Here is a 23,426-nt window from a genome sequence, read left to right on the forward strand (position 1 = left end):
TCAGTCTTTTAAGGTAGTAAATCTAGATTAAATAAAAAATGACTGCATTGTCCTCATTTATCTTTTTCATGCATTGACTCGTAAAAATTTCGCGAAAGCCCAGCACTTGCCCTCCAAGAGTGTTTTAGAATAACTAGGGAAAACGATCCCCAAGATTTACTCTCCCTCTCATTCGTAACCTAAAATGCAAAATTGGAGCCTATAATCTTAGAATCACATTATTAAGTCATCATTTCCTCATTGGTTTATATTTTCTTTTCATTTATTTACAATATTTTCCAACATAAAAAAACTTTGTCTTACATAAATTCTGCTATAAGAGCATATTTCTATTTCTACAGATAAATCTTCAGTAATTTCTCTTACTTATCTATGTAGTTGTATGTTTGTGTGAGATGATACTGGTTCTATACTCTCTGAGACCTTCTTTATCAGGTCATTTTCAGAGTGTATGAAGTGTAGTAAATACTTTCAAGAAGAGCTGGTGATTCTCTTCTATAAATATTGTGTTTGACCTTGGGAATGCTATGATTTGTTCCCTATGTATACCTATATAAATAATCTATCTGACATTTGAAGAAATGGCATGTTTTTCCTAAGAGCATTTTACAGGCAAATAACTTAGTGGATTTTTTTCAGATTAAGAATTTTTAGGGGCACCTGGTGGCTCAGTTGGTTTCGTGTGTGAATTTGGTTTCAGTTCAGGTCATGATCTCTTGGGTCCTGGGACTAGGCTCCGCATAGGGCTCCACACTGAACAGGGAGTCAGCTTGAAGATTCTCTCCGTCTGCCTCTCGTCCCACATATGCATGTGTGCTCTGTCACTCTTAAATAAATAAATAAATCTTTAAAAAACAGAATTTTTAGAGACAAATATATTCACACTTTCTTGGTCTCTTAAGAAACCAGCATGCAAATTTAATTTATTTTTGATACTGAGGTCATACTTATAAACCCCAGCTACAGGGACTGAGTGCCATTGAAGTGAGCGGTGTAGTTTTGCTCCCATACATACTGAATCATAATTAACATTCTATGTACCAGAAATTATACTATTTTGCAAGCATTATTTGATGTGATCTTTATAATAACCATATTAGGATGTGGACATTTTGGGATTTACTTTTTGCCAACCACAGTTACTGAGATTTTTAAAAACAAGGAGTTCAAGAAGAGAAATAATTAACACAAACAAGGAGGTAAAAAAGCCAGATTTGAACGCAGATTTTCTTATTCAGAGCCCATCGTACTGACTATTGATCTGCCCACAACGTCTATGGCTCTGTGTCCTCTTGAAACATTCGTATCTCATGTATCTCCCTTTATTCTAACAACATCATGCCCCCCCCCCACACACACACTTTACTTAGAACTTGTAATGCATTACCGGATCCAAACCAGAAAATCGAGGCTTTTAGAATTAGGGTTCAAAGAAGCAAAAAGCTTTGGGTGAGTTCTGAGAGGTTTTTTTTGCACATATAGTTTATGATTTAAACGCCTGGATTTTATGACATTTTGTGCATCTTCTTAGAGACATCCTGCTTATATTCAGATTTTTGTCCACGCGAGAACACCTTTTCTGTGAAAAAACAAATGATGTGGTACTGCACATGATATCAATTTAGTGCCTATGCTTTTTATTTGATGGTCTATTGATTTATGTACCTTCTACTTATCTAGCAATATTCTATAACTATATTGCACCATATTATTTCTTCCCTAAAGTGAAAAAGGGTGAGCTCCTCAAAATGGTCCCTCTATGTTTTGCTTATTTCGGTATGATATCAATACTTAACTTATGGTATTCTCATACAAAAAGTAATGACAATCACAAGAACCATGATGTAATTTATAATAAAAAATATATATTTGGTTATCCCTGTTTCTGGCAGAGCTCCTAAAACCCTTGGCATTTCCTAAGTGATGAGAGCAATGAAGGTGTCTTTTGTTATATTGATGAGATGCCTTTTGGACCCCACCTAAGGATGGGGGTTGGTTGCCAGCAGAACCAACCTTGTGATTGGACAGTTGAAACTTTCAGTTCCACCTCCACGACATCTGGGGTAGAGAAAGGGGCTGGAGGTTGAATTGGTTTCTGACGGCTAAGGATTTTATCAATCATGTGTATATAATGAAGCCTCCATAAAAACCATAAAAAGCACCGGGTTCAGAGAGCTTTCAGTTGCTGAACATATGTAGATACAAGAAAAGCTGGGCACTCAGAAAGAACATGCCCTTTCCCGATACATTGCCCTATGCATCTCTTCCATCTGACTGTTACTGAGTTATATCCTTTTATAATAAACTGGTGATCTAGTACGTAAAATGAGTACTCATTTCTCTAAGTTCTATGAACCACTGCAGCTAATTAATTGAACCCAAGGGGGCAGTTGTTGGAACCTCTAATCTACAGCTGGCTGGTTAGAAGCACAGGTAATGGAGTGGGCAGTCTTGTGGGACTGAGTCCTTAACCTGTAGAAAATCATACTGTCTCCCAGGTAGATGGTGTCAGAATTGAGTTGAACTTATAGGACACCCAGCTGGTGTCAGAGAACTGCTTGGTGGCATGGAGACAAAACCACACTTTAGAACTGGAGTCAAAATCATTAGCAACTCAAAGTTAAACTATATGGCATAAATTAACGTTACTTGAAATCAGAGAGGGAGACAAACCATAAGAGACTTTAATCATGGGAAACAAACTGAGGGCTGCTGGAGGGATGGGGGATGGGGTATTGGGCGATGGACATTAAGGAGGGTATGTGATGTAAAGAGCACTGGGTATTATATAAGACTGATGAAACACTGACCTCTACCTCTGAAAGTACATATAATGTATTATATGCCAATTAGTTGAATTTAAATTTAAAAAAACTCATGGAACTATATACTTAAAGTAGGTAATTTTTTTTGATATGTAAGTTATATTTCAATAAAGCCATTAAAAAATAATCTAAAAAAATAACATTACTTTCATAATTGCACAGGCCACGTTCTCTTGGAAATAGATTCTTGGATGGAAATTGGCCGGCAGGCGGTCTTTTGGTGAGTCCTCATTGTAGCAGCACTTTGAGAGTAAGGGAAGTTGGAGTGGGTTCAGAGAGAAGCTGAAGACCTGCAGTACAATTGCAACAGACGCCTCAGCCAACCCCACAGAGAGCTCTGAGTGTGGGATTGCACTTTGGAGATGTTCCAAATTGAGATAGAGGGCCACGCCTTTGTTGTACCCCTTCATCAACTGTCATTGGATGCAGGCTCTCCTTGGAAGAGGCATAACCTTGAAGAAGTAGTTCTATTCAGCAGAGAGCAATCCCTGAGAGGACGCAGCTGAGAGCCTTCAGTAAGCAATGATCCTGGCAGCTAAGGGGTTGAGTACTTTGGTCTGGAATAAGAATATATACTCACCGACTCAATCACATCTTTCAAAGGAAAATTTTGGCTACCTTCCCTTTGTATAGGCTGCCAAAAGATATTAGAGTTTCTAACTTCTGTTACCACAATATCCATTACAAATATATTTTGATTTGTAGCCTAGAAATGCTTACATCTATTACCTTCTTCAGACTCAGTCATTCATTTATCTTGCATTCAAAAAATATCTAAAAAATAATTAATGATTACTCACCAAACACTGGGCTGGGTGTTGGGAATACAGCCGTGTATGTGACAGGCAAGTTCCTGACCTCATGGCAGTTACATTTTTGTGAAGAAGACAGGCAATGAACCACTTATTAATTCATTTAATTAATGTTGAATTAAGAATCTACTATTTTGATAGACTCTACCCTAAGTACTGAGGAAACCTCAACGAATAAGACAAAAAAAAGTCTCTGCTGTCAGAGATCTAACACATTAGTAGGAGAGATGGAAAACTTGCAAGTGAGAAAATAAAAGAATAGGATTATTTCAGATAGTGATCAGTGCTGTGGAGAAAATAAAAAATAGTAAAATGATGGAAAGTGACAAATCATGGAGAGAGGTCAAGAAGGGCTCCTGTCTAAGCAGGTGGCATTTGAGATAAGATTTGAATGATGAGAGCAAACCATCATGTGAAGGCCAGGAGGACATGTGTTCAAACATAGAAAATAAGTAAATGCCCTGGGGGAACAAGAAGAAGGCCAACAGAAGAATGGCTGGTCAGAGGGAGGAGGGAAGGTAGATGGTGAGATTAGAGAAGTGGTTGGCCTTACAGGTCATGGTAAAGAGTTTGAATCTCCTTCTGAGTTTGGGAAACCACTGGAGAATTTTAAGTAGGTACATGATGAATATGACTTAAGTTTTTTAAAAAGATCGTTATGACTGTCATGAAAAAAATTGAGTATGTGGGATGGATGTAGAAGTAGGTCCTCCAATTAGAGATATATTGCAGTGGTCTAAAGTAGTGATGTTGGTAACTAGATGGTGTAATAACAGTAGAAATGAACGTCAATGTTCATTTCCTGAATACATTTTGGAGACAGAGGTGACTGGCTGATAGATTGGGTGTCAGAGTGAGGAAAGGAGAGGAATAAAGGATGATTCCATTTTCATTTGATCAAATACTGGACAAACGAATGAGATAAATAAAAGTGGTAAGTGCTATGAGATGATGTGGTAGGGAGTAATGGGAGAGTCCTCTTTCTGTGGAGATAGCATGGTCATGGAAGGCTCTTTTCAAAGGTAATGTTCAAGAAGAGACCTGAGGCATGAGAATGAGTAGGCCAGGTGAAGATATGGGGCAATGGTGAATAGTCCAAAGGGAAAAGTCCTGACACCATGACAATGGCTTGGTATAAACAGGAGCCCATTATGGCTGGAGCAGAGAGAGAGAGGGGAAATGCTGAGAGATACAGTTGGACAGAACCATAAAATAGCTACTGACTACGTTGTCCTAATCCCATATTTAAATCTCCAAGTTCATTGATTAGATTAAAAAGTTGTGAGTGGAAACTGGAAGAAGACCAGTGTGGCTGGGGCAGAGTAAAGTTTTTATAACTCCCAGTGTCTGGCAAAGCTGGATTGTTTTACCACTTACTTAGAGATCTTTAATTGTGCTTCAAGATTCCATATGCCTGAGTAAATGAAAAATTCATTTGTGACTTTTGGTTTTAAATTTAGAAATAATTTTTGGCAGGTTTACTAACAATAATAATATAGAACACATGTAATGTTCAAAATGCTCTCTATTTTCAACATTTTTGTAAAACAACATAGACATTATTACACTTATTTTATCAATGAGTTAAAATGAGTCATGGAGCAGTTTAATGGACTTGGCCAAAGTGAATTCCCAATTAATGGAGGAATTAGGATTAAAATTCAGGTCCTTCTTTAGTTAGTAAAGAATTTTTTCTAGTATACCTTTTATTTTTGGTAAATGATGAATCATCACAGAGAATAATGTTAAGCAGAATAAAATTTTGGACTTACAATGAATAAGACCAGAGAGGGAAGCTGCAGAGAACAGCCTCCTTTGCAGTAAGAAATGCCTGAAGATAAGCCTTTATTCTCCCATTTCTAGTCTCTCCATTTTCCTAGAACACTCCAATTTTGCTAAGATCAAGAAAAAAATTAAAAGGCTGGTCTCTTACACCTACTTTATAACTGGGGAGGATGGTCCTTATATTACTTTTTTTCTTTTTATACTTTTTTCCATTTTAACCATATAGATTAATTTTGGATTTGTTAAAAAAATGTTTAGATCTTAATCATCTGGAGAACAGGCACAGCATCACCCATGCATTCTGCACAGGGTACAGAACAGTGTGTGAATACGTGGCAAATGTTTTCACAAGGTGATTTAGTTGTTGTTTTTTTTTTTAATGCAAACAATTATAAAAGGACAGTGGCTACTTATTGTTGGTTTATTAGCTAATAAATGCCTGTCCAAAGAGTATAGGCATCCCATCTGAAGTTGAGTTTCAGCATGTTCAAGCAGGTGCATGTGGGTTTGGAAACTCGCATTGATCAAAGATTGTGGCTGACTTGATAAAAAGGCGTGTAGAGGTAGATCAAAGGATGTGCCAACAATGAAACTTCTACTTCTCTTGAAATAAATCTTTGAAAAATACGAACCTGAAATTCGATTGAATAGTTCTGCATACTTCTGCTATAAGGGCATTAAATCTTTGTGTATTAATTGGTCCTTCTGGTAATAAAGGTGTTGAGACCTTAGTTCTAAGTAATCCTATGCCTTGAGGAAGCGTTATTTGTTCCTCTATTAGAAAAGCAGCTAGACTATTCTCAGTAGTCTATTTAGGTATATGTAGGTTTTTCTGCAGTTTAAACTTTGGAAATATGAGTAGATTATTGTGTTTCCCTTTAAGTTCCCTTTAAGTTCCCTTTAAATTTCCCTTTAAGTTCTTTAATGTTTCCATCTGAAACACAAGACTATATTCCTTCCTCATATTTTCAGTCAATTAACTGTTCACTATTAGATGGAAGAATCTCAGATTAATAATAACAAAAAAGAGATTAATCAGAAGACTTAGTTCTGAAACTGAATTTTAATAGCAGGTAGAAAAGCTAGGTGTGTTTAAAATCTTTTTATTCTAATAATCTGAAATATTAATAATAATCACATAATTATTATTATTAAGTAGTATATGATCATATATTTCAAATGTCTATTTGATGTGGTTGAAGCAAACTCTAAGATGAAAGCCAACAACCTTCCATTTCTTTGTTCTCCTCCCAAAACCTTCTTCATTGATCACAGTTACTCATCTGATGCTCATCTACACTGGGTGTCCTGAAAAGACATGTTTGAAAATGTCTTTTTTTGGTGGGGGGTTGATATAAAATTTCACAGGCTCTATATTTTATGCCACTCTCCCTCGTTCTACTTTATGAGTGGTAAAATTACACTGCACGTAATATTATCCCAAGGCTGTGAAAAATATTTGTCTGTTGAACTGAACATTTTTCCGATGCAGCTTTTTATCAAAGAGAAATGACCTTTTATCGTCAAGCAGGGTTGTTTTTTTTTGGAGGGGGGAGGAGAATCTAAAGTAAGATCAAATACAGATATGTTGAGTAACAATAAAGACGCAGTTGTCTTTCTGCTCACATCTTTCTGTTGCATCTACAGGCATTATACAGGCATTTGTACTTCTTTACCATTCCTTGCTTTGAACTGAAATACTTCACATAATTCATTTTTTTCAAATAACGATCTCAAAATACACTTTATAAAATGTGGAAATGAGTTTTAACGCACTGCAGACACTCTAGGAAATAGTCTGGAACCTCACTCAGAATATTGTCGGAATGTGAGAGGGATTTGTTCTAGGCGTGACATGAAATGCAAAAATTGAATTTCTTGCACAAACTTAAAACCAAAACATCGTATAACCTCTCTGTGTTTTGGACCCAACATGTCTCTGTCTATTTGGATAAAAGCTATTGGTTGCACATTTTTTGGTGAACTGTCAACAGCAAAGCATGAAAACAGATGTGTTCCTGCTATTTTCATTATTAGGGAAATAAAAGCAGCTGTGCTGGACTTGTGTGCAAGGGAAGCACTCAGTGAGGCCTTCCCACTCTGGGGGTTGGAAAATCTGGCAGTGTAGACCAGGATCTACACCATGACCATCTTCAAACAGGGCCACTGGAGACAATTCCTGGGCATTGTTCAAGGCTTCACACCTTTCTGGACATGTTAGTTCTGTTTTTCTGATATTGGGGTTCTGTGAGAACACATGATAAAATGAGGTAAAGTTATTATGGTCTTAATTTGCATAAAAACAGTAAGAAAGGTTATTTCAGAACTGGACTTCATCAGCATTTGAGAATCTATCATTTAAAATAGAGAAGATAGCTCATTGCATTTGGGGGTGGCAAGTACAAACCAATGACAGTGCTTCAGTATAGACTTTTCTAGACACAACACACACAGTGGGAAAGAAACCCAGCATGTTTGGGGAAAGAAAAATAAAGTATAAAAACAGAGTCTTATTTTATGCACTAGCAGACCTGACAGTAACCAGATGGTAGTTTTTTTTCACCAAATTGGTGGTTTAGTGCAGAAGGGCTATTTTTGGTCCAGTTTAGAAAGTTTGTTACAGAAGTTCGTTTGTCTCAAACTTTCTCTTCCTCCTGTAGGAGTCTGGTGTTTGTGTTTGCGTTTGTGTGTGTGTGTGTGTGTGTGTGTGTGTGTGTGAGTGTGTGGGGGGACTTACTTATGTGGTTATGTACTCATCTTGCTTTTATAGAGAGCAGAAGTTATCACTTGGCAAAGAGAAAGAGATAAAATGTAAGAATGATAAAATTGGATTTCTTTGCGTTGATCTGAAGTTTGAACTGATACTATACTCGTGACCATGAGAAGAAAAGATTAAAGAGAAGACATTGATAAAAGACAAGAGTGACACATTTAACTCCATACCAATTTTCTAAGCACTGCATTCACTGATAGTATCTTGAGAAATTTTCTTGAGGAGAGGAATCAGATCAAGAATGAACATGACTTTAAGGGGCATAGATTATGAGACAAATCACTAAATTCCAGAAAGTACAGCTTGTGCTTTAAAATAAAGAGGTCATGGGGCACCTGGCTGGCTCAGTCGGTTGAGTGTTGGACTCTTGATTTTGGCTCAAGTCATGATCTCAGGGTCCTGAGATTGAGCCTGCATCCGGCTCCACACTGCTCATGGAGCTTGATTAAGATTTTCTCTCTCCCTCTCCCTCTGCCCCTCCCCACTCTCTAAATTAAACAAATAAATAAATAAATAAACAATTAAATAAAACAAAATGTTATTTAGGTAACTGTATGAAAGTTATAGAAGTAGGTGCGGGTGTTTCTAAAAGGAGATGAAACTCTGTAGTGTCTTAGCATGCATGTTCACACGCTGCCTGTGTGCCAAATCCCCTACAACTTTTTGATTTGTTCCCTATCTCATTATAGATCTCAAAAGACTCAAATTATGCAATACTTTTAAAAAAAAGAATGGAGAAAAAGAGAAAATGTAGGTGGGATTCCAAAAAGCCTTGGTGTAAACTCCTGCCCACACAAGCAATTGTGGAGAGTTACTCAGAGAGTCTTTCTTTCCCAGGTGAAATATTTTTGATTCTGCAAGTTCAGCTCTTATGTTAATTTTTATTCTCATAACATTCTGTCTCTTTCTCTCTTTTTCTTGTCTCCCCCCATCTCCCCCCCACCACACACACACCCCAGGGTTCTGTTCTCTCTCTTTTCCCTTTGATTTCTGGCTTTCAAACGGTATTACTATTGGCTTATATTTGACCAAACTCAAATAAACTTCATAGGAGAAAATGGTTTAAGCATTACAATCACTGAATTGTTATAAGGAATGCCGGTTCAGATGTGCTGGATGCTTGATCAATTATCAAAGAAGTGTTATTTAAAAATCAGCACAAATTTGGTTACAAATTTGATTTTTAAAGCCTAGTTTTCAAAAATAACTATGTCCAGGTTTCCCCTACTGAGTATTCTGGACTGATTATAGATTAAATGAAAACTCAGGGACCTCCACTCTGCAGGAGCATAAGGTAATGGCAGCTGTCAAGGGAGGGAAAGCAGACTGCTTTCTCCATGTAGCACCTCCTAGGGATATAAATGACAGCACCCTGACCTTCATAGCAGGGCCTGCTGGGATCAACTTCCAAGTTTTTGTCTTTCTCACTCTCTTGTATTCCTTTGTTCTCCCATGATGTTTAAACCCCATTTCTTCATCTTGATCTAAATGGTGTGTAAGTGCAGAGACGGTGAAGAGGGCAGTAAACCCCAAGCCATGTTTTTTCACAACTCCTTATACCCAGCGGCAAGACTGAGTCCATAAGTGTAAAGTCCATAAGGAAAACTTCACTTCTCCTTTTTCCCAATTCTGATATATTGATTTGCATCACACCTTCCAGTCTAAGGGATTAAGACCTCCCTCATTATCAAGGCCAATCTCCCCACCATGCTCATGATTTCCTCTGTTATTGGAATAGGATCCTATTCCATCAGTTATCCCTGCCTCTCTAACACCCTTCAATCCCCTTCTCTTCAACTTGCCATTGGCCTGTATTGCAGACAAATCACCTACCCTTAAAAGTAAGTCCCGTTTTGACCCTGTCTCTTCCTCTCGTTATTACACTGCCTTCCTTCTATCCTCCCCTGCAAGTGTCATAGCCTTGTTGGCTTATGGCTCCTATTTCCCACATTCACTCTTGATCCTACTGTCATCTGGCCTCTTACCCCACCCCTCAGAGCAATTCTCTTACACCACTCCCATGTTTCTCGTCTTGTTCCTCCGACTCTTCTTGGTTTCTTAAGGGGCCTCTTTTTTCCTGCCTTCATCTAAAATTTTGATGATTCTCAAATTTTCTTCTTACAGTATATACTTTGTCTGAGAGCTATCATTTTGTTTCAAGGTTTTAACTATTGCCTGTTCACAAACAACTCCCCCAATGGATGTTTCCAGGATAGTCTTCTCCTGAAAAAAAAAGTTTCTTATATTTACCTCCTCTGGACATTTACACCTGGAATTCATGTGGGCTTTTTTTTTTTTTTTTTTTTTTTAAATCTCAATACCTCTGAGATAGAATCAGTCTCTTTCCCTGTCTTTTATGGGAGCCCTTGACTTTGCCTTTTTCCTTTCTCTCACTCACACTCTTACAACTGAATGACCACCAAGTTCTACCAATTATATTCATTAAATATTTATTGACCCTATTACCATTCTGTCATTATCTCTTGCCTGGTTTACTATAATAACCTTCTAGCTGGTCTCTCTGTCTCAAAATTTTTGTTCCTTAAATCCATCCTTCTTCACACTGTTATCAGAATTGAGTATCAAAAATCTGTTTCACTACCACCCTATTCAAACCATAAAATGGCCCTCTTTAGCTTAGTATATAAACTTTTCATCATCATCTGAACTCGGCTGCATTTTCAGTCCTATCTCTCATCTGTTTGTCAATGTTTCTTTTCATATACCACATTTCTCTTAGCTCCATGCCCTTATTGCTGCTGTTTCCTCTAATTTCATAACCTTTCCCTCACACTTTCATCTAACTTCTGCTTCCCTTCCAGACTACCCCTCAAGATCACCTCCTGGGTAAGTTATGTTTATACTGGGGATTTGGGGCCTTATAGTATCTGCTAGATAGAGAAGCCAGCGAGGTGGTAAAGGTCAGACCAAGGGCGTTGTTATCTCATCCAAGGCAAATGTGTCAAACAGCCTCTAGATAGTATCCATTATGTTGAGAAGGTGGGGTGGGAAATAGAACTCAGAAACCAGTGAACAAAAAAAAAAAAAAACAGTGGTTTCACATTTTGAGTTATATCCAAAACAGGGGCTCTGGTTACTCCAAAATGGAATTGAGCAGGAACAAAAACCTACTAAGTTTTTGAGGACATTGTATTGTCAAAGAATGTACAAGCTAAACTTACAAAGATGTATGATTGTTCAAGCTCTAAATTAGATCATTCTGTACCAGACAAAATCAGAATGCAAAAGCTGGGTAGTCCTCAAACATTCTTCAGAGGTGGCCACAGAGGACAATAAACTAGAAAGTAACTTCCCAAAAGGCAAAGCCACGGGCTCCTCTCGGAGTGAAGAATCAAGGGCAGTCAGAGTGGCTATATAAGAACTCATTCCTAGGCAGAGAATCTTTGCGGTTCTTACCCAACAGCTCTTTATAATCTTTATAGACAGATGACTCTTCAGTGTCTCCATCTTTCCCTGTTTAAAATTAGAGACTTTATGACAGCTATCCTAGTCATATTCCACCCTTGTAGATTTGGCATGTGTGTGGGGGAGCAGTCACATAACTTGTCTTTTACTTTCTAGGTTGTCAGACGCTGAACGAGACTTGCAGAAGGCCTGTGTATGCTCTTTATATGAGAAGAAATACCACAGATATTTGGCTGGGCAAATGGATGTATTGTTGGAAGAGATGGTTAATTGATCCCCAATACGTTTTCTCATAGTATTGGAATTTTAACTCTTACAAGGCCATCCAAATTGAAGAGTACATTTTCTAGTTTCCTTTGCAGCTGGCTGTGGTTTTGTGATTTGGTTTTGGCTTTTAGAACAGAAATACAGTGTGCTTCCAGGATTTTCCCTTAAAGGGATGTTCTTCCCTTACTCCCTTTGCCTTTTCCAGTTATGGGAAGGAGGTGGATGGGCCATCGATTGAAGACAAGATGGAAGCCACATGTCATGAAGGTTGGAGCAATGAAATAGAAGGAGACTTTGTTTTTGGTGCTTGTGGAACTACCATGCAAGCCAAGTGGCTCACTTGGGGTCTCATTTCATTCCAGCACCAAACCGATATCATAACCAATATAAATTAAATGAAGAAAAATTTTACAAAAAGTATCCAGATAATCCAACATGATTAATTCAACTTTATTAAACTGTATGTTCATTTGGGAAGCTCTTGTGTTTTTTAGTTTTTCAAAAGTAGTTCCAAACTTTCCTTTGAATGTGTAACACCGAAGCCATACATACGTAAGTATTTTTCCTTTTGCCTGTCTTTATTTTACTTGGGGAGGTGGGATGTGGAACAAAAGTGAAGCAAAACTGGAGGACAGATGAAAATGAATTATCCGTTTTCACTCTCCTTTCTACGGACATGTATTTATTATGCCTCATTTGCGTTGAGTGAGTACGGATTTATACCATCGCATATTTTGGCAAATACTAATTCATAATGGTCAAAATCACCAAGCAATTAATTTCAAGTAAGCATAAAATGATGAAAAGTGAATTTGAGTAATCTAGGGAAAGGATTGTAGTAAGCATGTTTATGAGAGAGCTGGAACACTGAAGGCTAAGATTTCCTTGGACATGGAAATCTAGAAAGCTCGAAAAGCCATTCCATTTGAGCCTGCTCGAAAAATCAGATCTTTCTCTTCCCCTACCTGTGTCCTCTCCTTCCCTAGTGTAGGAGATTATTTTAGATTATATGGATGGGCTCTAAATGCCATCACATGTATCCTTATAAAAGAGAGGAATGGGAAGATTTGACACACAGAGAAGATGATGTGAAAACTGAAGCAGCAATTGAAGAAATGTAACCATAAGCCAACGAATTCCAAGGAATGTTGGTAGCCACCAGAAGCTCAAAGACCGAAGGAATGAATTCTCCCTGCATCTTCTGGGAGAACCTCCACAGAACCTGCCCACATCGTGATTTTGAACTTTTGGCCTCTGGAACTGTGAGAGAATAAATTTCTGTTGTTTTAAGTTACCAAGTTTGTGGTAATTTTTTGCAGCATCCACAAGAAATTAACACAGTGTGCAAGTCATAACTGTACAATATGCATTAAATTGTCCTCTTCTACATAAGTATATATCCCAACTTTACTCATTTATTCATTCCTTTATTCACCTTTATTCACCTACACTTCTTTTCTGGTGATTTGCTCCAGGTGTGTGTGTCGTGTACGTGTGTGTTTAATCATGCTGTCTTTCAGTATTTAAACAGACCGTGTGATGCTATGGTGACCTTTTCTACATGCCTTATTCTTCTCTGCTCTTGGTAACTTTAGGGTTTCAAGTCTCTCTCTGTAAAAAAAAAAAAAAAAAAAAAAAAAAACAAAACAAAACAAAACCACACCAGCCATGAGTAAGTTAATTACCTGAAGTAGTTTCATCTATTACACTGTTCTTTGCTGATACATGTAAGCACAATTATTACTCCACCTGGCCTGGCAGTATGACAGACATTTGATGGATGAAAGGTTTTACAATGTATTTTATTCTTCTAAGCATTGCACAGACCTTTATTAAGGTCATATCCATGACAAATAGGCCATATGTTTTAAGGAAGTAAACAGCTGAGATTTAAGAGTCAGCAAGCTGGTTAGTCTTCAAAGGGCAGCCAAAGCCTCCATTGTCATTAGCCTGTGTTCTACCAGGGAAGACATACAAGAGGGGTACGGACAATATTTGACAAATATTAAACCAATGTATTTTCTGCTTCTTCCACCATGTTGCATCACAGCGATTCTGTTGGCGTAGCCAATTGGAAAAGGGGAAGAGACAAATGCTACCTCTGGGAGAAGGAAGGCATGTCACAGTGAAAGTTTGTGTTACAAAGTCAGCAGCCAGCCCACCCCCTTGGGCCAGCAGCTTATGCGCAGAAAAAAGAGAAGATAAGACAGACATAGGAAAATGAGACATTCCGACGTGGACTTTTAACAGAGGAGAGCATAAGGGCTCTGGCCCCACTTCCCATTAGGTCTCTGTAGGAGGAGCCCACTGAAGAGACTGTTCACACAAAAATGTGGAATGGCCCACACTGGGTAAGTGGGTGGAATGGTATAGACAAGCCTAGACAGGGTTTTGTTTTTCTCCTTGAACCTCCCCCAGGTCCTGTGTAATGTGAAGGCTGAGTTGACAGCCCGGTCTCTGGCCAAGCCAAGAAGACTTCACCACAAGTTCATTAGGTAGAGATGTCAGCAGCAGACTATAGCAGAAAGCACAAGGATGGGACTGAGCCAATCAGAGCTCACTGGATCCAGCCAGCACACTAAGAAAGCAGCATAGGAAGATGGCTAGAGCCATCAGGTATGGAGCAGACTGCCGGGGTACAATTTCTGTCTCTGTCATTTACAAGGTAGTAAATTTGTGCACAAAAATCACCACCTCTCTTTGCCTCAGTTTCTCCAACTTAAAAACAGAAAATAAAAGTATTCACTTTATAGTATTGTTGCAAAGAATAAATTAAGCAATGCGTGTAAGTCAGTTAAAGTGATGTTGGGATTATGTAGTCATTCATTAACTATGGTTGAGTTACCCAAGAACCAGCATGAGGCCAGAGATTCCCCTTTTCATACTGTTTTGAGGTAATATAAATTCCTTTTCCTTATCTTTCTCAAGGAAACTTTCTCAAGGAAACTTCTCTATTTGTATATATACTGAGGAGATATATGTAAAAGATGAAATTATACCAAACCACAGTTGGATTGAGTTAAATTTTAAAGTGGAATATAATCCAAATATTTTCTTTTTCATTTTTCCTTGCTACTAGCTGGTGGAGTTGCTATTCACATTCATGAATAAGACTAGACTAATTAATAGACTGCGAAAAGAGACTGTTTTTTGGTTTTGTTTTATTTGCCTTTGTAAGTTAGTAGTGTGGGTAAATATCTGGTCCTGGGCCCCAAGTTAATAAATAGACATTTTTTTGACAGTAATGATTTGTCGAAAAGCCCCAAGTGGGTAGAGTCTTGTATAATGACTGGATAATAAAAATACCAGCATTTTTCTAAGTTGATTACATGCATTGCTTAATTTAAGTATTTATACCTTATACCTGTAAAGACATGTATAATAAGGGAGAAACAGAGCCAGAGAAGAAACTCCTTGAGAAGGTGCCACTGGGGTTTAGACCTGGAAGCTGAGAAGGAGTTAGGTTTACTTATATTTGGAGAAAGAGCTTTTCAGATAAATGGAACAGCAATACAAGGTTCTGTGGTCAGAATGAATTGCTATTGTTTTAGGAATGAAGAGAAAAACCAATGTGGCCAGAATGATGGAGATCAATGCACCTGTCATGGAGAGATTTACAGGTAATGGTACAGAGTCTAGATTTTATTCTAAAAGAAACGAGAAATCACTGGATGTTTTTAATCAAGGAGTAAGGTGATCTGACATACATTTTTACAAATCACTTCTCTGCATGGAAAATAGGTTCTAAAGAGACATCAGTGGAAGAGAAGTAGACTATGAGGTAATCCAGACGAGTGAACATGATAGTTTGGACGAGGGTAACAGTAATGGAGGTGGAATAAGTGGATGGATACAGAATATATTTTAGAAGAAGAGCCAACAGTTTTTGCTGATGCATTAGATATGAAGTTGAGAAATTGAGGACAATTTCTTCATTTTGGGCCCTAGCCTAGATGAACAAAAGTAAATACCCTACACTGAGGTCAGGAAGAATGACTTGGGGTTGAGGCCAGAGGAAAGAAGAGGCAACAAGGATTCTGTTTTAGACTTACTTCGTTCCGGGTGCTTAGTACACAGCCAAGTGTCAGTATCGAATGGTCAAGTAGTGTGAGTGAGTCTGGAGATCTGGGTAGATGTCATGGCTTGGGCATATAAAATTAGGTGTCACCAGTCCTATAGAGGCATTTAAAACCAATGGACAAGGAGCAATCATCTAAGTAGAGAATATAGGTAAAGGAGAGAAAAAGGCTCAAGATCTGATAATGATGAAGCAAAACCAGAGCTCAAGAAAAACAAACAACAATTCTCTTATCCATCTTTTTCTCATGTATTTGTAAATGCACTGGAAACATGCATGAAGATTACAAGCTAAAGTTGTAGCATTGATTCTGTGATGTGTGTGGTATTGGAGATAGTTGAAGGAAAATATTCTTTTTTTACTTTGTGCATTTTGTATTGTTTGAAGATGCGTGACTTAACTATACTAATCTCGTTTCTTTTGTCATGAAAACAAAACACCTATAGGACATTCATAAGTAATACATGTTCAATATAGACCTGACCTCATGTCTCAAAAGCAGTCACTTAATATTTCAACATATGGACTTTTCTTTGTGTAAATGTATTTACATGTAGAACCTTAAATATTTTATTTTTATATTTAGTTGTGGACATTTAAATTTTTTTATTTTTATTATTTCACAAAAATTGTTTTACTTGTGTTATTAATTTCCATTCTATCCTCCAGTGATTCTTTTCAACCTCTATGTTTTGATACCATGTATAATTTTAATCCTGTGAACCATACATCTCTGCTCTTTGCAAGCACATAACTTCACTCTTTTAGGAGGCTCGGCTTCAGTGGATCAGACTTGAAATTCTTCAGTTTCTACCATCAACTACTATTGGCTACGGTAGTAGACAGCACAGGCCTACCATCTCTGACAGGAAGGAGGGGGAGATCCAGTACAGCACTGTGTTGCTATCATCGGGGTAAGGCAGCATGCATCCAGACATCGAAGCCTGAAGGATTTAGGAATACTATATTTCACTACCGTGGATGGGACTTCGGATGAATTAAGAAGTTGAAAACATTGGTGAGAGTAAAAGTTAAGAAGAAATTTTATGGTGAGAATGCTAACGGTAGTAAACACGATGCAGAAATGGGAAGTCCCAACCAGAAAGTGGTGTTACTATGGTGCAAGAAAACAAAATACATGAAGTTATCAAAACGATTATGAGTTTAGATTTTGCCAAAGGCTGAGTATAGTTTCAGTTTTTTCCTGGTTTACTGTTCATGACCTCTGGAAAAAAATTTATCATTTCAGAGTTTCTTATAATTATATGTTTAATGGCATTTTCATTTGTCATAACTCAAAATCCAAAGTAGTGGTTTCCATTTTTGTCACCTTGAATTATGAGTGAGTCAAAAATCTCTGAAATAGTACAGGGTGGCAGTGATCATTAAGCAGAACTTGATGACAGTACTTGTCCCTCCCCTCCAAAAAATAGGCTGTGGGCTCAGATAGAGCACAGAGCGGAACCTTGGCACCTTTATTAGATAAGGCCACTAATTATAGTGAGGTGGGACACTATTCATTTACATCCTCTGGTACTTCTGAAGAAACGGGAGCAATGATGTGTCAGAACCGATAAAAGGCACTCAGAAACAGGCTGCCTGGTTTCTGTCCGTAGGGAGTACACATCTGTGACCAAGGACATATTAGACTTTCTGGGAAAAAACTCAAGACACAATCTTTATAAAGGAATTTCTTACAATTAGATTCTCTATTTGTATATAAGTAAGACACTGGAGTCTTATTATTTTTTCTCTGATGGAATGTTCTAACTCTTGGAAGGGTAGTTTATAAATTCTTATAAATAAAAAAGAAAAAAAAGAAATGCAAAAGATTACACTGAAAGCAGCAAATCTTTTTGCATGTTAAATGATTTGGCTTTTTGAACAATATCCTAATTTTCATCATACCTGCAAGCATCTGATGATTTAATATGCAACAGCCATCAGCAAAAGTTCCTTTTCTGTAGTCATTTCTTACTCATTACCTCTTGATTACGTAACATACTTACCCACAAAGATACAACTTTTATACTATTATTTGGCTTTTGGGGGGGGGCTTTTTTTGGCTTTTTTGGTTTTGACATGCAATATGTGTTTAATGAGTTTCTTTGATTTACCTTTCAATAAAGAAGCTAAATTTTCTTTATCGATTTTGATTCAATTTTTTCTACCAAACTTGCACATCTTAAAATTTAGCACTAAAAAAAAAAAAGAACAAAACTTCATCTTTATCACAAACAGCAGAATACTGATTCATATAGGCCATAGAGATGTGGCTGCAGAGCTAGGCTCTTGAAACTAGTTATACAAAGTCTCTCCAGTGATGTACCTGTCACCATGACATATATTTGGTCTACGTTTAACCCCCTGCCAGTGAAGGAAATTGGGGTAGGGAGTCGGGGAACAAGTTGGGCTCTCCCACAAATGGGAGAAAGGGGTGGTTGGTGTGTGGGTGAAGGAAGTCTATAGCTCTTGCACGAATAATGGGTTTTGAATGTCACAGACAAAACCATGGTTATTTTTGCAGGACAAGAAATTACGTGCCATTTCTCCATTTGTTTCAGATTAAATTATTTTTAAAATAAATTTTAAGAAAGGCATATGTAATTGTTTGTTAAAGCTAGTAGTGTTAATTCTACCTGAAAAATCTCAAGACAATTTTGACTTTGTTTTCTCCTTGGACAAATTCATGCCTCCCACTCAATCTGAAACTGAGGCCTCTTCCTCACAAGTTTTAAACGGGTCTCTTCATGACAGCTCACAGCAAGACGTTAAAGTGTTTGGTGGTGGATCTCTGTGCCAGTTGTCACTCTTGAATGGCCTCATCCAGCTCACTGGGAATCTGTTCTCAGAAGGAAGAGATCCCCACAGTTTGTCTGACATCTCCAATTCCAGCCAGGCTTCAGGGAGAGAGAGAACTTTCTCATCACAAAGAAACTTTGGAAACCCCCCTTTTAGTCTGCTTCCATCTCTTTGAACCTACAAATTTACTCTAACCCATTTGCTAATGATCTTATAAAACTGTACATTTATTGTATTTAGAGAACTATTTCCCCTGCTTCTTTCAAGTTATTTTTTAGAACTATCTTCCATACAACCAGGAACAAACAATTTGGCAAGAGGAAATTGTCAAAGACAGTCCAATGATAATGGAAGAACAGAGTTCATATAATTTACATTTGTGCAGGTTTTATTTTTACCTAAAGAAAATACATACATACATATATATGTGTGTATATGTATATATATATTGTTTTTAAGGGCTTTGGTGTGTTGGGTCTATTTGTTTGTTACTTTGTTTTGTTTTCTTTTTCCTTTTTAAAGACAAATATATAGAGGAAATCTCTGAGGGATTAAGCAATACACTAGGTATATTTAAGACAGCTAGTTTCTGCATTTGGTTAGTCACTCTGCAGATACAAAAAAAAAAGAACAAATCTAATATGTAATAAGACTCTAAGAAGCAGGAATACTACTTATGGGAAAAACTTTAAATTAAATGATAGAATTTAAACCAGCTATAGTTAAGGTGTATTTTCATAAAGCTGTCTTAAAAAAAGAAGGGGAGTTATTACCAAAGTCCACAGAAAAAAATTACAGTGAGATTGATGTTCAAAGTTAATAATACCTATAATTTTAACACACTCTGATGTAAGCTTCACTATCAGGTTGTTGAAAAGAAAAAAAAAAAAAACCACAAAACCACAACTCAATTTCCATTTACAGGACAGTCAGTGGCCTGTAGCAATCTGTAAGGATGAGAGAGAAAAAAAAAGAGGATTAATGTGTCACGCTCCCATGCTACCAAACCATGGGACCTGCAAATCCCAAGAACGAGGGAGACTCATACAAGATCACTTGGGATTAGGCATGCAAACTAATGGCCTTACTTTTTGTTCCAACGGGTCCTGTGATTGGGCTCGAAGCCAATACACTTCAGCCAACAGTCTCTCAATTAGGTACAGTCCCAATGCCAAGTTTCTCAGCAAGAGCATGTGAAAGGGCTCCTTTTGACTTTTGATCAAATCCATTTAAAATCTTTGCCTTGGGATCCTGAAAATTGCCGTTTAGAAATATGTCTGGAATTCCTCATACCTGGGAACTGATATTAGGTACCTGTTCTTACTGGAGCGATTATGACCAATAATTCACAATACTCTCTAATAAATGGATTCAAAGCAAAATATTGATGTGGACTATGGTGAAAACAGCAAATCCATTTACATTTGCCAACAGTGTTAGACTATCAGCTTTTTAGGGCAGGGAACTTGTCTTATACCTCTTGCAGGTGCAGAGCCCCACACATAGCAGACACTCTGAGTATATTTTTGATTAGATGAATGAATCAAACAGCAGATTGGTTTACTGAACTCACAAAACATGCTTCAAACAAATAGGTGGTTCACTGTTTGGAGGACTTTTTTATACCCTATTTTTCAGTCACCCATGGTGAGACCTGAAATGTTTGTCCTTTTCGGACAGAAGAGCTTTTTGCATGGAAATCCAGTCCAATGGCTGTAAGCCTGTTTTTTGGAGGCTATCTCATCCCGCCTGCTTTAGAAAGCTCATTTCTGTTGGGATGTGAAGTGTCCCGTCTTGGCCGTGACTGTAGAACTGTAGAAAAGGACTTTTATTTCAGCACTCTTTGTTTTTTTTTGTTGTTGTTGTTTGTTTTTTGGGTTTTTTTTTTCAAGTGTAGGAAAAACAAGGTTGACTGACAGATAGTATTGGATCTTTTGTTTTCAGATCTTATTTGTCTTTTCTATGGACTTTTTTGATGACAGTAATAAAACAATTCACAATCCATAAGAAGCATTCATACCTGTTCCCTTGAAGAGAGATGCTTTCATGATTTCAACTCCACCAAGGTGGACGGAACAAATGGAGACACTGAACCCAAAAGCAAGAGATTTAAGACAGTCTGTGGCAAATTCTGTGGCCTGTGGCCTGTGCCCAGGATCATCGGCCCATTATGCTAAGCTCCCCTACATGGAGCATAACACATCTTCAGACAGAGGCGCTGAAATCATTTTTACCCTGATAAGAAATGCAGGAATTCTTGTTTAAAGATTATTTATTTTTTTATCTGAGGGGGAGGGGCAGAGGGAGAGGGAAAAGCAGACCCCGCAGTGAACAGGGAGTCCTACGCTGCTGCTGGGCTCTATCTCAGGACCCCAGGGTCCTGACCTGAGCTGAAGGCAGACATTTAACCGACTGAGTGGTCCAGGTGTCCCCAGAAATGCAGGAATTTGTGAGATATTGAACACTTAAATCTTAATCATGAAGGCTTTGAGAGGATAAACTGTAAAAATGTACTTTTACAAGCTTAAATAATATTTGCAAACTCAAATGCCTGTAATGACGAAAAAGGTAACAAAACCCTGAAAAGTGGGTTAAGTGTTAGAATGGAATGGAAAAGTCTTGGGGGAGTGGTAAGCTTGCGCTTATTTCAAAGTTGTTCAAATTCTGGAAAACACACAAATACACGCACAGGCTTGAGAGCCAAGCCTGGATCTGCTTCTTGTCATGTGAAATTTTTTAAAAGGTGCAATTTCAAAACAATGAAGGATTCAGCGCTGTGGCGGCTAATTCCTTCTAACCCTTTCCCAATCTACCAAAAGCTCAATTCACTACTGCCAGGACCCAACAAGGCCTCGGGCTTGACCTTGTCCAGTACTCTTTCCTTGAGCTCCCCCTAGAGGCAAAGGGCCTCCACTAACAGGCCCGCTGCTGTCACCCACTGTCCTCTCGGAGAGGATGGGATAAATCCGCTGGATGGGGAGTGGCACTGGGGTTATTGCTAAGAAAGTAATAACCCAAAAGAGAACCAGAGCAATATTTACGTGAATTTATTCCTCATGTGTCGTACACTAAATAAACATTTTGGGCGTACTATATGCAAAGAATTGTAACAGGTGTTCTGAAAAATACTGAAGTAACCAATAATTTCTCCTTCTCCCTTCAGAAAAACTAAAAGCACACAAAAAGCAATGTTCTTTCTGCTTTTCTGACACCTTAAAATTCCCTTTAACTCATTTTCCTACTATACACTTCTTAAGAATGGTGTTCTTCAGAATTCTCCTCAAACCCTCTTCTTTTCTCCGTTCCTTTATTTATGTACTCCTATCCATTCTTCTGGTTTCAATCACGACCTATTTCCTAAAGATGTCCGTCTTCATATGTCTAGACTGGACTTTTCTTAAGTGACAGATTCACACTTTCACTTTCTTACTGGAATTCTTCACTAAAATATTTCAAAGTCCCTTCAAATACAACATACCCAAGGGATAATTCACGGCCATAGTATTTAGTGCCAAATGAGCATTATCAGTGGTAAATGCTATGAATCTAGAAGGTCACTCTGGGCTGCTGTTGTCTGGGAAAGTCTCATGGTAGAGATGGGCCTGGACAAGACTTTGAACAAAAGGTTGTTCATGGGCAACAGTGTGAACAATATCAGGAGACTAGGTGGTGATTGGACCAGAAGAACGAATAACAGTACATCTATCACCATGTCTTCCAATGGAGAGTTTTTCTGCTGTCACCATACTTATAAGGTCCAAGCTCAGTTTTGACTTCCATCATAATCAGAATAAAAAAGAGAAAGAAAGAAAATTTGCCTCATGATGATCTATTTCTCTGTATCTGCCTTCTTCTCCTTCCACTTGGAGAATTTGGAGATTAAAGACCAGATACGCAGTGAAGGACCCAGCCACATTCCACTCACAATAGAAATATACACATTTTCTCAAACATCTGTGGATTTCTCCACCCTTGAAAACCGAAAAGGGCAATCCTGAAGGCCCAGTGAGAGTTGGCTCTTGACTACCAGGCATTTTCTTCATTCCTTCTGCATCCACTTGAGTGTGTGGATCTGTCCCTGCCTTTGCCTCAGCCAAGGAGCTGAATGCGGGCTCTGAGTCTTCCAGCGCTGCTCTGCAATTGTGTAAAAGGACTGCCTTCTTTCCGTTCCCTCCCTTGCAGTGGCATTTCCAGCTTCAGTAACTCTTAGCACAGACTGGACTTTGTACAATCCCATCAGGCAAGCTCTTTTGATGCTTACTTCAAAATAAAAAGACGTTTTTCTTCTTTTTATCTTATGCAACGTTGGTGTTAGGAAAGAACGCAGAGAGGCTTTTCTGTTCCCTGAGTAATCATAGTAGTCACTTTTCTTATACAGTCTTGTAGATAATTAAGAACATGATTTTTTTATATATACAACTAGATACACCATAAAAGTCTTAGCTGTGTGGAACTTTGTCATGAGAAAGAAATATCCTTCTTACTGTGATAGCCTCAGGGGTGAAAGAAGTTATACTGTGACAGCTTATAAAAAGAAAAAGCAATGCAGTTGAGAAAATTCAATCGAAAACAATAGGCTCCATTGAAGAGTTCCACTGTCCTGTGGTTTTTTTCTCCCACATCGATAGTTACAAGATTTTTGTAAGTTTTATTTATTT

This window comes from Ursus americanus, chromosome 11 (genome assembly GCF_024610735.1).
Source record: "Ursus americanus isolate L20-20 chromosome 11, mUrsAme1.1.p, whole genome shotgun sequence".
Lineage (NCBI taxonomy): Eukaryota > Metazoa > Chordata > Mammalia > Carnivora > Ursidae > Ursus > Ursus americanus.